This window comes from Falco biarmicus, chromosome 18, assembly GCF_023638135.1.
Source record: "Falco biarmicus isolate bFalBia1 chromosome 18, bFalBia1.pri, whole genome shotgun sequence".
Classification (NCBI taxonomy): Eukaryota; Metazoa; Chordata; class Aves; order Falconiformes; family Falconidae; genus Falco; species Falco biarmicus.
This window is the reverse complement of record NC_079305.1, coordinates 5,131,785-5,148,452: the sequence shown is the minus strand read 5'-3', so window position 1 is coordinate 5,148,452 and position 16,668 is coordinate 5,131,785. Positions and strand designations below refer to the sequence as shown.

The following is a 16,668-nucleotide window of genomic DNA, read 5'->3' as shown; positions in this document are numbered from 1 at the left end:
TAAAGCAGCTCGAGCAGCGCTGACATTTGCTGAGCCACCTAAAAGCTTCACAGTAGAGCTGGGTTAAGGGAACTGGTCAAGCCCAGAGACACGAAAATGCAGAATTGGTTGGAGATATTTGAGACCTTAACCAGGACTGCCCAGGGCAGACACACACGGAGGATTGGTCAGGAACACATTGACTCACAGGGAGAGGAACTGAGTTCAGATTAAAGTGCAATAGCAGCCCTGGGTCTTCAGACCAAGAACTGCAACAGATGAGCAGTTCTAGTCAAGGCAATGGTGTGCTTGGCAGAGCCGGGCTGCAGAAAGCACCAGCTCCAAACGGTGACATGGTACAGGTTGTGACTGCAATCCACCGGCAGAGTAAAGTGAGCGTGACCTGCTTGAATCCTAGGGGCCTGGTTCTCCCATCAGTCGTCATTTACACTTGGGCACTTCACACAGTGAGCAGCGACCGCAAATTGCAGACTAGAAGGAAACCAGGCTGTGTTAACAATATTTCCAGAAGAGACTAATGCTATGGGGTGCTTCTATTTTTACGTATCTAATTTGAGTGCTTCTGATTTGCAGATAGCGAGAACTGAGTAGGTTTTACATTTTTAGAAAGCCAGGTGCTTTTAAGATGTACCTTTAAAATCAAAATCCATTTTAAATCACCACTGAGAATCTTGGCTGGTGTATAATAATGCTTCTAGGCACTTGCTCTGAAAAGCAGCCTGAGCTCTGTCCTAGATCAGCATGCAGTGACACGCATCATTCACACTAATGGACTACTTCTAGCTGTGTTGGAGGAGAGAGAAAAGGAAGGGCTGGGGAAAAAGTGCCGAGATGTACTGAAAAAAAACCCCCCAAAATAAAAATCAGGTGCAACTGCAGCTCCAGCCTGCATGCTTGGCGTTAATCATTTGCTCCGTTTCTGTGGCTCATATCTGCTCTACACTTTTGCGCTATGAGCAATTCTGGTGCTCTGTAAAAAGCAAAGCACAGACAATCCACAGCTAGCACCGTATTAGTGGTGCTTCTGCCTCCCTGCTGCCCAGGGCAGGGAGAACCTCTCATTTCTTTAGGGTCTGTAGCTGCCTGAGGAAAGCTGGAGAGAAGAGACATAAATTACCTAGTTATTTGAATTTTTCCAAGCAAAAGTTTGAATCAAGCACATGAACCAAACGCTGGTATATCAAACAAAGCTCGGTCAGATGTACTGAAGTTGGCAGGGTAACGTGGGTGGAAGATGATGGGCATTTGTTCCCTACTGCCCACCGCTGTTTAAGAAGCAGTAGGCAGGCTCTCCCATTTTCTTGCTCCAGCTGCAGCTGAAGAGATAACACAATAATCAAAGCTACTTTATGGTATGTCTAATGGAGCAGGGAAAGAGTTTCATGGAAGTGACCAGAAATGTACGTGGTATTTGAGACGTGGGTATAAAGAGCAATATGCTCTCTATTTCTTCTCTAGAAGTTTCTCACAGAGCTGATGCCCTCACAGAACTACCCACATCGCACTGACATCTCTCTCCTTCAAGGTATTAATGAATTAAAAGACATTTTTTAGCAAATATTTTTGGGATTATTTTTTTTAGCCATGTGACTTTACTAGCACTGAATTTTCAGTGCCGTTTTATTATCTGGCCATTCAGTACTGTGAAATCCTTCTGAAACAAGAACAAGATCATTGTGACATCTGCTTTTCTGTCTCTTCTCCAAGTGATGAGTATTCGAGTCCAGAGCCTCCCCCTCCTCACCCACCACCCTACTCTGATCAGTAGCCCTGCTTTGTCTCAAGGGTCATTTTCTGGCACTAATTCATTCCCTCTCCGCATCAGAGTTTTGCTAGAGTCACCAAGTCTTGCCACAGCAATGGAGTCTGTAGGCTGCTTGGCTGATAATTCTGAAGAGGGATGTGATGGCTTCATCCAGACCACTCTGACAAAAATGAGTCCTGCTCTGAACGTGAAGGAGTTGAAGTCAAGACTAGCAACACGCCCCTCACATCCCAAAGAGCCAGACTTACATCCTGACAAGCTCTTGATTATGAGCACCGATTTTTCAGTCCCAGACCTGCTTTTCCTTTTCCTGATCCATGCACTTGCTGACTAATGCTAACAAATCAGGACAGTTGCTGCTTACTGGAATCACCTTTCAATGGGGAGTTGACAGCAAGAACAATGCATCTGTTTGCAGCCTGTGGAGGCTGCAGGGAGCATCTGTCATCAGAGGAGCTACTTGTCAAAAGAGGTTTCAGGCTCTGGCTGATTCTCAGAACAGGGAGAAGAGACATGTACAGACCTATAGCTGGACTGCTGTTTTGTATTGGTGGTGCTTTCATCTTCCCCTCTCTCTGCTTCCATGGATGACTTTGTTCTATCAGATGTGGTTTTTAATTATGAGAGTTCGCTGTGCCATTAGTGGTTTAACTGAAGGGAAATTGAACCATATAAATAGCACCCTTTTGCTATTCTCTGTTTATATTAAGCTGGACTTCCCTTTTGATATTTATTGAGGGAGACGTGGATCTGTTTGAAGATTCAGTTCAACTAGTTAAGATTTTACTGGAGGAAGGAATTCAGCCACTGAAATCGCCATAGGCAGCATCGCAACTAGTTGGGTAGGAAAGAAGCAAGCAGCAACCACTACTTAGGGAAGACAGATGACATCAAACAGGCATTCCACCAGGGGTTTTTTAGCAGTCAGTAAATTATGCATGTACAAAGTAATAAAGGAAGTGTAATAATGCCTTATTGTTATACAGGCACCTTTCATCCTGAAGGAGTTTACAAGCTGGAGATCTCAACACTGCAGTTGGTATTATGTTTTGTCTTGCAGGGCTGAAATATCATTTACCATTTCAGTCTTAAGCTGATTAAGAAGTTACAGTTTGGAGAACGGTGTCAATGAAAAACATCACTGAAAAACTGCATGAAAAATTAACATTTGAAAAAGTTGCTTTTCATGTACTTTTAGAAGGAAAGCATTTTTTCCTCGAGAGAAAATTGTATTTTCATTTGAAAATAACAGCAACTAATTATAGCAAAAGATGATGGGCATCTTTTAACTAAATCATGAGAAACAGAAATTCTTTACATTGTAGGTAGTAATTTATGGTCAGTAGTACGAGCTGGTCTGATGCAGTAACACTGGGTGTCCTGTGAGAACTCAGATAAGTTGAATTTATAAGCAGCGGCATCAAGGATAAAAAGGGAGAGGCCAATGGCAGAAGATGCTGCACAAAATGCAAAGACAAGGAGAATACTGGTTAAGCCCCTAACAGAAAACTCCTCATGCTGATTCAACGTGGAGTCAATTCTCTGCAGAGACAAAATCCCAGGTCTTAATGGCTTATTCAAATGGAAACCTACAGAGCAACATGCTTGATCCCTAACACCTCACTGGAAAACATAAAGTGCTGACTTAGTGCTACTGGAAACTGAAAGTGTAATTGTAGGGAACATGAATTACTTCACAGCAGTATTTGCATCAGGAAGGTAAGATACTATAGAACATGCTGGCTCCCAAAGCAACTCGCAGCGTACGTGTCAAGTCCAAGGAGTCAAGAAGTGCAGAGCAAGGAATTACAAATGCTTCTCAACACTTCCTACAAGCTACACAGCACTTGCAAGGCTGTGAAAGCAAGAGCTAGTGGGAGACTTGTCCTCAGCCTCAGCTCTTTGTCAAGGCAAGGCATTGCTTTTCTCCACAACAAAATATCATTTGGAAATTCTTGTGCATCCGCAAGGTTTACCAAATTAAGCAGGAATTGCATATACTCAATTGCATCTTAGGTGATGTGGATTCACTGAGAGGTAATTGACCTTAATGCAGAAGGGGATTTTCAGGCTGTCTCATCTATCTCCTGGAAAAGACCTCCTGGCAGGAATATTGCTTCATTAGAAAGCAACTGAGTGTTTTAAGTTCATTTCTGTCTTCTGCTAGGCAGAGGCTTGTAAGCGCACCCAGAACTAAGACTGCCAGCCTGCGAACTACAATTACAATGAAATTATAAATTGTGAGACTGTGGAAATAAGGCAAGGGGCTGGCTCCCTTTTTTTTTTGGTTAAGGCTATGCAAGCACCACTAGAAAATTGTAGGGACTGCTGCCTGTTTGCATGGCAGCACATCCTCCCAGACAATGCGGCATGCTAGCAGCTGTTCAGAAAGGAGCAGAAAAAAGTGGGTAAAATTGGTCTTTACTGTTCATTGTCCAGCTTCACCGGTAATTAGCTTGGCTACCTCTGCAAGGTGTTATACAATATAGATCAAGACTTGATTATTTCTGCCCAGTAATAATCACGAGCAGAGTTAGGTTGCGACAACAGATGAGGAAGTAAAATCTAAAGTTTAATAAAAAGCAACAGACACAGACAAGCAGACATCACCATCTAATGATGTTTGAAGAACTTTTCTCCTTCGGCCGAATGTCTGTTTGGCCTGTAGGCATCATGAACTGTATCAGTCAAATTTCTGTGCCACCCTTTGTTTATGAAGAAAGCTACAATTACTCATATTTGACAAGTCAGTCCCACAAAGCCTTGTGAAGTTCAAAGCACTACCCACCTGGTATTTCTTTTTTACAAGCATGCAACTACAAAGTGTAACTTTGGGAATTTTTTAACCTTTCCTTCCCACACGCCCAAGCATTCCTGTTCTTCCCTTCGTCTCTTTCTAGCTTTCATTTCACTGGGTACCACACTGAGAAGACCAAGATAATTCAGGTAAGAGGAGGATGACTGGTGCCTGACCGAGTTTTAAAAGAAGCCTGCCACATCAAATAAATTCGATCCCTGAGAGATGTTAAGTGTCCAAAATGGCCCGCAGGACCCAGGTTCAGAGATGTTACCCAAGGACTAAAATGACTTCAAGCAGTGCACTCCACACCAGAGATCGCTATGGCTTCAGCAGCGCCACTCTGCATGCAGCCCAGACTGTACAGACAGCAAAGGCTGGCTGCAGAGGTTTATGAGAGCTCCTTTCATACCACTGCATTATTATAGAGATGTGTGTCTGAAGATGCCACGATTATAATGGAGAATGTTTATTTTGTCTGTAACCCAGCTGGCTGGTCTGCTGTATTTCAAATCTCTTCAAGTAAATAAATGAGAGGACTCTACTTTCGCCTCCACACTGCAGTGTGTATACATGAGTGTTATTTCCTGTATCTGATTCCTGTACAAAAACTGCTGTCAGGCTATTAATAATCTGAAAAAACACCTTGAAACTTGACTCAATGAGGGCACATTGCAAATGGGCTCTAATGGCTTTTATTTCTCATCTCTGTCACCTCAGATCTAATCTGCCATTTTCTCATTTTTTATCCTCTCTGGTCCCCTCAAAAATCATTCAGCAGCTCTTCCCTCAGTGCCAGGCAGAGCAGAAGGGGGCCATGCCATGGGGTCACCAGCATTTATTAACAGAGAAAGGTCAGGTGTATCATGTAGTGCGAAACAGAGACTCGGGCACACTCCCAGAACAGAGCGAAGGTGAGTGTGTGGCAGCCACCTGCCATTTCCAGGCCTGGGATCAAAATGTAGAAAGCAAAGTGAGATGTGGTCCTGGAGGGAAGATATTCCCACCACCAGAAACAAACCTTACACACACGCCCCACCCCCTCACCCCCCATTTTATGGGCCAGTAAGGAATTTTCCTGGATTCTAAGACTTGCTTTTATCCACAAGGAAAGAATTAGCCAGGACTGTGCCAAAAAGCCAGTAGCAAACTCCTGAATAGTGACAAGTTTGTTTTGCAGACCGTTTCTTTCCTTTAATTTAAAAAGTAATTAAAAAAAGCAGCTTAGAACTGAAACTAGATGCTGATTTTTTCTCTATTTTGGGGCCACATCTGCATCTTCTGATGAAATGATCTGGGCACCATCAAGCTTTTGCAGCATGTGTCCCTATGTTTAAATTCATGCTCCTTACACTGTTTGGTGTGGTACATTTGCCTGAAGAAAAAATGCAAATCAAAGGCTCTTTAGATCCCTCTCTAAAAAAAATGAGAGAAAGAATGTGAGAGGACGTTGAAAAAGCATTACACAGGACTTGTGACCTACTAAGAACTTATGGTCAGACTTTTAAAAGTTGTTCAGATGCTCTGAAGTTCTTAATTAGATATTACTACATTTTTTAATTATATGGCATTCCTAGGTATCTAATTACTTGGTAAAAAATGGACCTCAGGTACCTAGGGGGAAAAACATGAGGCAGTTTCTGACAAAAGTTGTATAGTATGTGATTCTCTGAGAGAAGCCACAAACCCTTTTTTCCCCTCAACCATCTTAACATTACGATCTGTTTAGGAGTTCCTTCTTTTCTGTTTTATTTGGTTACGCAAACATTAATTTAAGGAATATTTCTCAAGCCTCCTGTGGGAATCCAACCCAATTTCAGAGACAATGCATGTGCAAAAATGACTAACATTTCTCTTTGAGGAGGGGAGGAGATTTACGGCTTTTGACTCAAGGTTGATTTTTTTCCCCTCTTTTTCTTCTCCCTCCCTCTTCTAAGTATCTCTTTATTCATCACTTTAATTACCTAATCGTAAATTTCTTTAGGGGGTTACTTAGAAGGAAAATTAGCATCAAAGCTTGGCAGTAAATTCAGGGGTTTTTGGAGCAGGTCCAAGCTGTTTCACCTGTGATTAATTAGATGATTTTTTTCTTTAAGTGCCAGAAGGCTATTGAGGTCTTTAAGCAGTTACATGACTGCTGGCAGCTCAGGAATTATGATTGATGCATTAGTCTGGCATTTAGGACTTCGGCTTCTTTTTGGTAGTTGCTTGGATAAGCAAGTACATAAGACCAGCCACAGTGGTGGAAACAAAAGGCTCATTCCTGGCAAGCACCAGACCTTGCTCTCACAGAAGAGTGAAGGAACTGGGAACATTTGGTTCCCCACTGCTGGCAGAGTATTCAACAGGACTAAGATGAGAGAAAGGGAGAAAGAACCGCCTACTACTCAGTATTTTACAGAGTCACAATATCAAGTCATAGCAGTACTTCTTTTCCTTGAAGCTTTAAGGTGTGGCCTTATTCAAGAATGAAATTGAGAGGAAAACAGGACTAAACCTTTAATGTCAACCCTGGAAACTTTCTGTAAAAAAAAGACAGTCTTAAAAAATGCTTTTCTTTAAAAAAAAACCCTAATATTCTTTTCCCCTTGCCTCAAAGGGGAAAGAATGAATCTCAGTGGGGTTGCTTTTTTTAAAATTTTTATTTATTTTTTAAAGCAGAAAACCTTACAAGACAAATCCCAAGTCACAGTGACTGATCTGGCTCCTCCTTCTGGCTGGAAACAAAAATCCTGTTGTGTTGTGTCACCAAAAAAAAATAATAAAATAGGCAACCCCCAAAAAACCCGAGTTCTCCATTAAAGCTTTAGCAGAAATTGGAAACAACAGCCTACTCCAGTCGTTATCCCCATGCCACTCCCACCCACAGGCAGGATAGAGAAGTCTGGAAAACCAAGTCAGCTTGGGGAGAGATGGAGCCCAGTGAGCTGTGCCTACACCTTCACTGCTCCAGCTGCACCTGTTTTCTGGGAAATGGAGAAACTTCAGTCACTAATGCTTATTAGCTGGCACATGTGTACTACAGAAAAAGTGTCAGAAGCATTAATGATGCACTTCCAGATTGCTTAATACAGTTAGCTCACCTAATTCACTCTGCATGGCCTCCTGCTGCAAGCAGAGAAGCAATCAGCAGTTAAACAGCTCTAGTCCCTTTATAACTGGCCACTAGAGAGACAGTGGAGAACAAGACTATGGCTTTATGGTACATTGGGGGCAGGTCGAGAGAGTAAGCTGAAGTAGATGGACGGGAAAGCAGCAAAGAGCCCTTCCTTCAGCAGGAAGAGGCTAGAGAACCCACTGCCAATTAATAAGTAAGAGAGACCTCCTTCTGTCCTGGCATTAATTTAAACCACTAGGTGTTTGGAGTTTATCTCAGCAGCGCAAAATCATCTTTCAGACAAGGTACGCGCTTTGCAGGAAACTGCGTGTGCACTCTCAAAACCTACTCCTGCTGTCATGCATCCTTCCTCCCAAGCGTTCTCAGGACAACAGGATGTCCCTTCACTTCAGGAGACAGCTCCTCATCCTGCTGTGAAGTACTTAATCTCCATGGGAAGTTCCTAGGCCTCTCACCATCCCTTCTCAGAGAATAATGACACTTGGTGTTTGAAGCCACCTCTTGTTTTTGTCAATACCCAGCCTGCCTCATCTAGCATTTATAGAGTCTGGATTCTCCTCAGATCTCATTGACGATGTGTCAGTCACCACCTGCGGCACACCGTACTGCAAAACCCAGCCCAGCTCGCAGCAGTGACACCCTTCACTACTCATTCTGCTGGATTGCGTCTGTCTACAGGAAGGAGAAGGAGGGAGAAAACAGCCCTGGCCTGGATGTACACATTCATCTCCTTAGAGGCAAGTGCACCTTTTTTTTTTTTTTTTAGAGGCTTGTGTTTGTGTGCATGCCCTTATCAGGGCCCAGATTAAGGTGGATACATGTGTTCGGGTAAGTGCTCTAGCATGTCTGAGCCTCTGCAGAGTCTACACATCCCTGCGTGCATCTTTGGAGAGGTTTCTGGCTCCGTTCGTCGTGTGCCAGCCTGGAACAGCAGTGTGACCCAGCTGACAAGACAGACAAGACACAGAACTGCAAGACTGCTCACCTACTGGGTAACCTCAACTAACTTACTCTCCTGTTTGACAACATGATCATACTTGTCTGCTCTTGTAAAGAGGCTGACCATCTTATAATAAATGGAAAAATAATGCGTCAGGTAGTGCTCCATGAAGACTATTTGAGCCACCACTGGAAGAGACTGTTACATCTCTAGACAGTCTGGCAAGGGAATGATTATGTTAGCAGGAGCTCAGATCCGAGAGCAGAAATGCAAAACAGCCTAGTGGGAAAGCTGCTAGCCTAGAAATCAGGAGATCTAGTTTCTGGTTTTATTTTTTCCACCAATCTGATATGTGCTTTTGAACAAGCTACAACTTCACTGCTTCCCTTATAACTCTTTTTTGTATATACCACCTAAGTTCACTAGGCTCAGGAACTAATTCTGATTGGATCTGACACAAAAATTTCAGAACTCAATCGGAGACTCCGGAAACACTGCTAAAAAGTAAAACCTACTAATATGAATCACCACCCACACACTCAAGTGACCTTTACAGGTTAGAACGGGTGCAGATTAGCAAACTACAGTGCTGAGATCCTGTAACAGCTTTGTGTACCACAGTGTGGTTTTCACTGTGGGAGCTGAATTTACATAAACACATGACCCAAACAATACACAAGAAAATACTGTTGCTGAAGATTCAAAGATGCTAGCTTCAGAAAGCAGGTTTGCATGCACTCACACACAGATTCTCTCCTATACCTTTGCTTTTCACAGTTTGTGACAACAGAGATAATTCCTTGCTGGAAGAATGTGGCATTGTTGACACTAAAAAAAAAAAAAAGTGCAAAACAGGCCTTTGCTTTGCTTGAACAGCACAGGCTTTCTTGATCAGCTGTCTGAGGTGCCTCATCTGTACAAAGCATTTAAACCTGTCTAACATCAAAAAGTAAGGTAAGACAAGTCACTTTGATGCTCCAGAGCACATGCCTAACATGATTATTGCAGAATCTTCCTGGTGATAATAGAATTATGCAAAGGAGGCCTTGACCCATTAATGCTTTTACCTTTCTTAGGATTTCTCTCCCTCTTCCTTCTTTCATGAGTAGCAGAACTGCTTGCTCAGATATAGCAACTGAACAAAAAGTGGAATAAGCAAAGTGAAAGAGGTCCCTTCTCCACCTTGTCATCTCTCCCCACTCCACCTCACACAGTAAATTACATGCTCCAGGAGTTGCAGCTTAAGCAACTGGAAATAGGCTGTACTGGAAAAGCTGTATGACTGGAGATGGGCATATTCCCCCATCACGGTGAGAGTGTGAATGCAAGTTGGGAAAGCAGGGCGTGTGTCATCACTGGCAGTTCTGCACCTAAGACACCTTGGAGAGAAGGAACACTTTAAAAAAATGTGCTTGCTGCAAACCTCTCTTTCTAATGGAAAGAAGAAAAATACTCACACCAGCGGTCGCAACACTTTTACACCAAGTAGCATAGCTCTGTACTAACACAATAGTATATCCAATGTTTGGTGCCTTAAAGCCAGAACTAATACATTCTGGATCTCAGTCATGAAGGAATGCTTTCAACATTTGCCTCCATTTTCTAGGAAAAGCAAGTGATTTCAGATAGAAGAGCTCGCTGGCAAGATAGTCCGAGTTTCTCACCCACTCAGGGAAGTCACGAGTAAACAGGTTTTGGTGGTTTTTAATAAAAAAATGCCTTAACATTGCACAAGACCTGCTTAATATCAGAACACCGAGGTCCAGCCATGTGTAGTTATTTAAAAGCAACAGAACAATAAGGAAGAAAAAGGGATGCTACCTCCTCTGTGCTCTGTGCTTAGACAGAGTCACAGCTGAGAAGAAAGGAAGGTTCAGACGGTAATACAGAAAGCTTGCAGAAGCTTAGTATGGGGTACCCTTTGCAGTCAGAGGACTGTCAAGCCTACCCAGGCTCTTCCTTCCACCTTTTAAATGTCTTGTCTCTGTAAAATAATGCATGCTAGGGAATGGACTGAGACACTATTATCAAAGCCTTGTTCTGCCAGAGGGTAAACAGAATCCAGTGCACAAATTCTTATCTAATTTTGTATATACAGTGGGTGATTTTAGGCCAGAATCACTCCTACTAAGAGATCAGCTGACTGTCTTGGCTCAAGTTCAGGTCTGCAAAGGGCTGGCAAAGAGAAAGCATGCTTCCTATATATTTTGTTTGCTCTAAGCATGGTTTGCCGATTCCTACTTGCAATCTGTTCCAAATTGAAAATGTATGATTAGTTTGTTCCAGGAAAGATAAGTCCAACACATTAAGGCTCAGACCCGAACGCAAACTCCAAAACTCCCTAAGCGCAGATATTTTTCCATCTGGAGCTCTCGTCCAAACTTTTCTGTTGCTTCTTAGTCACGTTATTTGAGTGGAGTTCCTAAACGTCCCATCCTAAATCAGTACCTATTTATGTGAGGTTCAAACAAATCACAAGAGACAGTCCCTTCCCTAAAGCTCTCATTATCTAAATTAACAAGTATGTTATTATATTCCCTGCGCACAGCAAGCATTAGGATACAGTTAAATCATTCACTCAAGGTTACACAGCCAGCTTCTTCCAGAGCTGGGTACTAAACCAGTTCCTTGACTCTTAAGCTCAGTGCTTCGTCCTGCTCCTCAAGAGGAAAAGTGCAAGCCCAGACCTGACCATTCCCTTAGGTAGGAAAGCTTCTGGAGCACCTATTTGAAACAAAGACTTACTTTCCTCCTTTTCCCTGTCTAAAATAGAAAAAGGACCAAGACCTTATTCTTGAGCTTCAGGGATCTGTTAATTGGCTCCCTAGTAAAATTACAGAGACTCAGCTGCCTGATAATGATTGTAAATGACAGAGACTATCAGGTTTACCTTGTGATGTCCCTGGGGAGCCTGCAGTTAGTTTAGTCTGAACTCTGCGTCAGCTGTTTGGGTTCCTTTCTTCTCGGCATGTGGTATCTGGACTCAAGCTGCAGTCTTTCAAACCTAATTAGTGTTAGGGGAAAGAGAGAGAGGAAAAAAAAAACCCCAACCACCACCACTCTCCTCCTTCCCTCAACCGACTTTGTAATATACAGGCAGGGCCTGATTTATGTTACAAGTTCATGGGGATTTTCTGCTTGTTTTTTTGTTTTGTTTTTCATGCGTATCAATCCAGCATCTTCAGTTCTGGCTGCAAGAAAACTGAATTTTAGTGTGCTGGAATCTTTGAAATTTGAGAAGTTCAGCAGAGAATCTCTAAACTCAACAGAGCCATTGTGTTTGTATGCAGTTGAGTCTGTTCTGTGCAATGTTCAGCAGAAACTCAACTTTTTGCCCCTTTCCTCACAGAGAGAGCATTTTACTCTGATATGTCTGTTGTTAAAGCTTAACAATACTGTTTTCAGCAATAACCTCATGTTCATGTTTAGCCAAATTCAAACTGCCACCCCTAAGAAATCAGAGCACGGGCAATTTATTGTGGGAGTCTTAATAACTTGTACAATTTTTTATTTGCAATCACAATCTCTCATAGCTCTGACATGAAGGTGTCTGTTCTACCTGTTTTCTTGCTTGGTAACTGACTTCCACATCACAGGTCAACAGTTGTTGCAATGTTGAATGGAACAACACAGAACAGCAGATCCGTAGACAGCATCTTCAAGTCACTGGCAGGCCGAGCAATCACAAACCTGAAAAAGCAGGAGCACATGAGATTCCGGCTGCTTTGTGAGGCCTTTGAAACAAGCGTCTGGGACAGCAAGAGAGCTGTAGGGGTTTTTTGCAGTGACTGATTGCATGTGCAGAATTCTTTGGAATGATGAGACAATATACAGAGGGTTTAATTTTACCTAGGAATGGGATAGATATATTTTAAATTAAGCTAATTAGTCTCTGGAACAGCTGCTGGAAGATGTGATAAATTTTCTAATTGCTCAAAATCTTTAAATCAAGACTAAATGTCTCTCTAGGAGATCTGAAGCTCAAGCAATCACTGAGATCTTGAAACTGAAAGAATCGGTGAGTAGAACAGGTTAGATGAGAAGGTTCTCTCTGCCTGCAAACTCTCTGAAATCCCTGCCCTCAGCAGCATTACTAACTTCATGCTCCAGCAGCTCTCTAATGCAGAAGGCTTACTTGTAAAGATGAATCACATCTTAAGTGAACATAAGGGAATCTCATACAAGCGCCAGTAGAGCACCATGTTCAGACCACACACCAGTTTGCCTCAAATGGCCTTAGCTACCTACAGGAATGTCTAAATCCAAGACAAAAATAAGTAATTCAGGTTGCCTATAACAGATGCCTAACTTCAAAGTCATGACTACTATCTTTTGACTTACAGTACAATTTGAGATAAAGTATACTTGCCTATTCTTGTACGGATTTGGCTCTTCCACCAGGCGGTAGAGCCCAAAGCAGAGAATCCCAAACAAGTCTAAAGCTCTGCAGTAAATGTCTCCAAAGGAGTCCTCCTGCTATAGAAGAAGCAAAACCTCTCTTATCTCAAGGAAACCAAAGTGGACAATTCAGCCCAACAGTAAGTCACTTATTTAGCCAACTATCATCACTATTCGCTACTTTTAGTATCATAATACTTGGGAAGTTAGAAAGAAAATGACTGGTCCCCCATAAGATTAGAATCTAGTATAAAAAAAAGGCTATCTGATGTCGTCTTTGCCTCTTAAAAACATAGCTTAAGCTACATAATGAGATTCAACTGAATGAAACTAAACTTCAGGCAATGACAATCACCCAAAAGTACCAGCAGCAGGGATGGAAGCCTAGCCCATGAAGCACCACTCAGCAAGGGAACTCACTGTGACACCCGCTAGCAACCTCTCAGACAGCGGCAGGAGTGCCAGTTTGCATCTGAATTGGGAGGCATTGTGGGTCATGTTGTCAGGACTTCTGGGCAGTCTGCTGCCCTCTTCCAGCAGCTGTTCCCCAAATGCTGGGCTTGTCCCACTTGTCACCAAAGTCTGCAGCAGTGCCAAGATGTGGTGGTTGTAGTACGTCTGGAAAGGAAGAGACAATGGAAAGTCAAAGAGAAAAGAGTACGCGCTGGAAAGGAAAATCAAGCTTTCCAGTGAAAACCTAGAGGAAGTGATGACACAGACACTTGGGAGGTTTTTTTGTACACTTAAAGTTGTCCTTAATTACGTTTAAAGTTTTCTGACAATATTTAAGGATCACCACTTGTTTAGCTCATTTCGGCTTCAAAGAGCAGCCAGAAGGTCCCACCTCTGCTCTTATAATAGAATGCATTAAGATGTGTCTGAATGGGAGATTTTCAAAGGCATAAATGGCACAATCGGGGTGAGGCAGGGGGTGCACACACGTGTGTGTGTAAGAAAACTGGGCAGGAGCTCTGATGTCACCTGAGCAGGAGCACACTGTGCAAGGTGAGGCTGAGCAGCGCAACTGCCCTGCCAGCCCCATAGGGAGCAGGTGCAGCAGGAAGCTCTCCATCTTCGTAGCTGCCATATTGTTTTGAAAACCTCTCTCTGTGCCCTTACCTCAGTCAGTATTTTTTGGAAAAATTACCATGGTTCAAATTCAGATCTAAGGCAAAAAAAGGCCTAGAGTCTCTACTTTTTTTTTTTTTTTTTTAAGCTGAAAGTGTTTCCTCTGCCTACAGTGCATCAAATAACTTATTTTCCACCCTTTCTCAAAAAGCTCATTTCCTACATAGAGCCACTTTGAGGAATCTGTCACCTGCATGTGCCTGAGTAAAGAAACTAAACAAGCTGCAGAGAAGTAATGGTGTTACTAAATCCACGCTAAACTCAAATCCGCTTAAGAACATCTGACCATATTGTTGGGCAAATGGGTATAATGCTGTTAGAGTTAATTCTCAGTCTTCTAAAGTAAGGAGCTATAGTCCAGGGTTATCCAGGAGTGATACAGCTTCAGGGGAATCTGTACTTTACATATTTAACAGAAGCGTGCTGAGCTCTTTAACATATCATTGCTGTACTTTTTGACATCAAAAGGATTGCATTTCCATACTTGGATGAATTAATAGGATTTGCATGTCACCCTCATTCTGTACTTTCTTTGCTGAGTTACACTGCAGGAATTTGAAAGGCGGGGAAACTACAGAGGTGTGCATGTGTGTGTGTGTGTGTGCGTGCGCGCGTGCACTCATGAAATAACACACTGCATTCAGAATGGGTCTTCAAGCTGACTTTAAAAGGAACAACATTTCCGTAACGTGCCCATGAGATGTTACTTTCTTCACCAGTTGATGTTTGCTTACATCTTCAGACAAGCAGACTTCCTGGGAACACCTCTGCACACAAAGGCAAGACTAGAAACCTTCTCCCATCACCAAGCACTTGCCTAGTCCCACTGACTCCATGTGGCTACTAAGCTTTTCAAACTGGTGCTGTACAGCTTAACAACCCACAGCTGGATCAGGAAGGGAATCCAGGGCTCATTAGAGTACCCGAGCCATAATGATTGTGGTCATTGGATTGTTTTCGGCCTACTGAGACCTCAAAAGTCACGTTGACGCAAATGCTAGTTCTGCTTTAGGCTTTCAGGGGGTAACAGTTCACTTTACAGACCACATTCTGCCATTCAGATTCTTCTGCCAGTCTCCTTTCAAGCTAAAAGAAAACAGCACGCCTGCTCCGAGTGTCCTGAGGAATTTCAACAGATACAGTAACAGCAAAAGGAGGTGATATTGGACTGCTGAAGGCTCCCTTCCTTGTCTTTCTTCTCCATTTCACATGTCTTTTCCCTGATACTGCAACTGCTAAGCAATATCGTATTTCTCTTCATCTTCACTGTATTTACAGAATGACTGAATCCAAGCTGAGATGCCCCTCTACTTTAAAGTAGAGTTGAGTACTGATCATTCCTGGACAGACTTGGAATCTTATGCTTGAGTGAAATTTTATCCTTTAAGACAGGTCATGCTATGTCTTGAGTTACTTTTACACTTGACACTAGCAGTCATTAATTACCATCTGGCTGATTGACATATCAGTGAGTAGCAGCAATATAATACTTTCCCTAACACTGAAGCCTTCTCAGAAAAGCGTAACTGGACTTGACACACTTATTTTGGACAGCTTATCCCTTGGAGAGATTTGTTTTGTATTTATTCAGTTTCTGTAAAACTGCCACCCAAGCACTATCCCCTTGGACATGAACTGAGAGCAAGGCATGTGGAATGACTGCAGCAGGGGGAATCTGGGTGAAAAGAAAGAAAGGGGCTTTCAGAAAAGAGGCAGTTTTGGAAGTGCCAGCTTATGAGCTGAACTGCTGTTTTCTGCCAAAATCCTGGCTTAACTCCACCAAAGTGTGACCTGCATGTGTGTCACCACTGACAATATCACTCAGTTTTGATGGCAACTTAAAATGACTATGTCACCAGGGTTGGGTCACCATGTTCCCTCCATTCTTGCAGTTTTGCTGCAATGTATGCAGTCTTCGTGCTGCAAGTGTTTTTAAAGGTACACACTGCCATGGATTTCCAGAGAATCAAAATATGCACTTAAATCTGATGTGGTATTGTGGATCAGCAGCAGCCCACTTCTGTGGAATTTGTTTTATACATTTTCAGAAAAAGCCATTGGGAGATTCCCACTGAGTTCAGTAGACTGATTTCCCACCCAAATCTACAGTGAGTTTCCCCCAGATGAACTGATGAGAAGAGTTAAATGTTCCATTTATCCCCATGCCTGCTATGGTAAAGCGGTGGTAGTGCAAGCTCCCTGTTCCCTAGCTCACCAACGCGCCTCCAGCCAGGCTTATAAAGCTCCTTTCCATGTGAACAGGTAAGAATTCAGAGTGCCCACAATCTTCTCAGCCTTTGGCATCAATGCTGGAGCTTTCCACCAAGGGGCCAGCTGGTGTCAAATGCAATTTTGGCTTCAGTGACTGCAGTTCCCTTAGAGGGATTGATTCTAACATCGTGTTGTCAAAAGTAAATAAATCAGGCTGGCTTTAAATACCTTTTGTAGCCTGTCAATATCTTGGAGCTGGGAACAGCAGAAACTTAGGAAAACACTCTAGAAGTTTCTCCAAATAATTCTAT

General features: G+C 42.8%; 1 long non-coding RNA gene across 1 annotated transcript in view; it reads right to left on the bottom strand.

Annotated features, from left to right (window-relative positions):
- LOC130160496 (uncharacterized) overlaps nucleotides 1-11,944 on the bottom strand; it is a 142,779-nt gene extending 130,835 nt beyond the window's left edge. The window contains exon 1 of the long non-coding RNA XR_008826009.1: nucleotides 11,511-11,944. This is a non-coding gene — a long non-coding RNA (uncharacterized LOC130160496). The remainder of the gene's footprint in view (nucleotides 1-11,510) is intronic.
- Nucleotides 11,945-16,668: the final 4,724 nt, after the last annotated feature.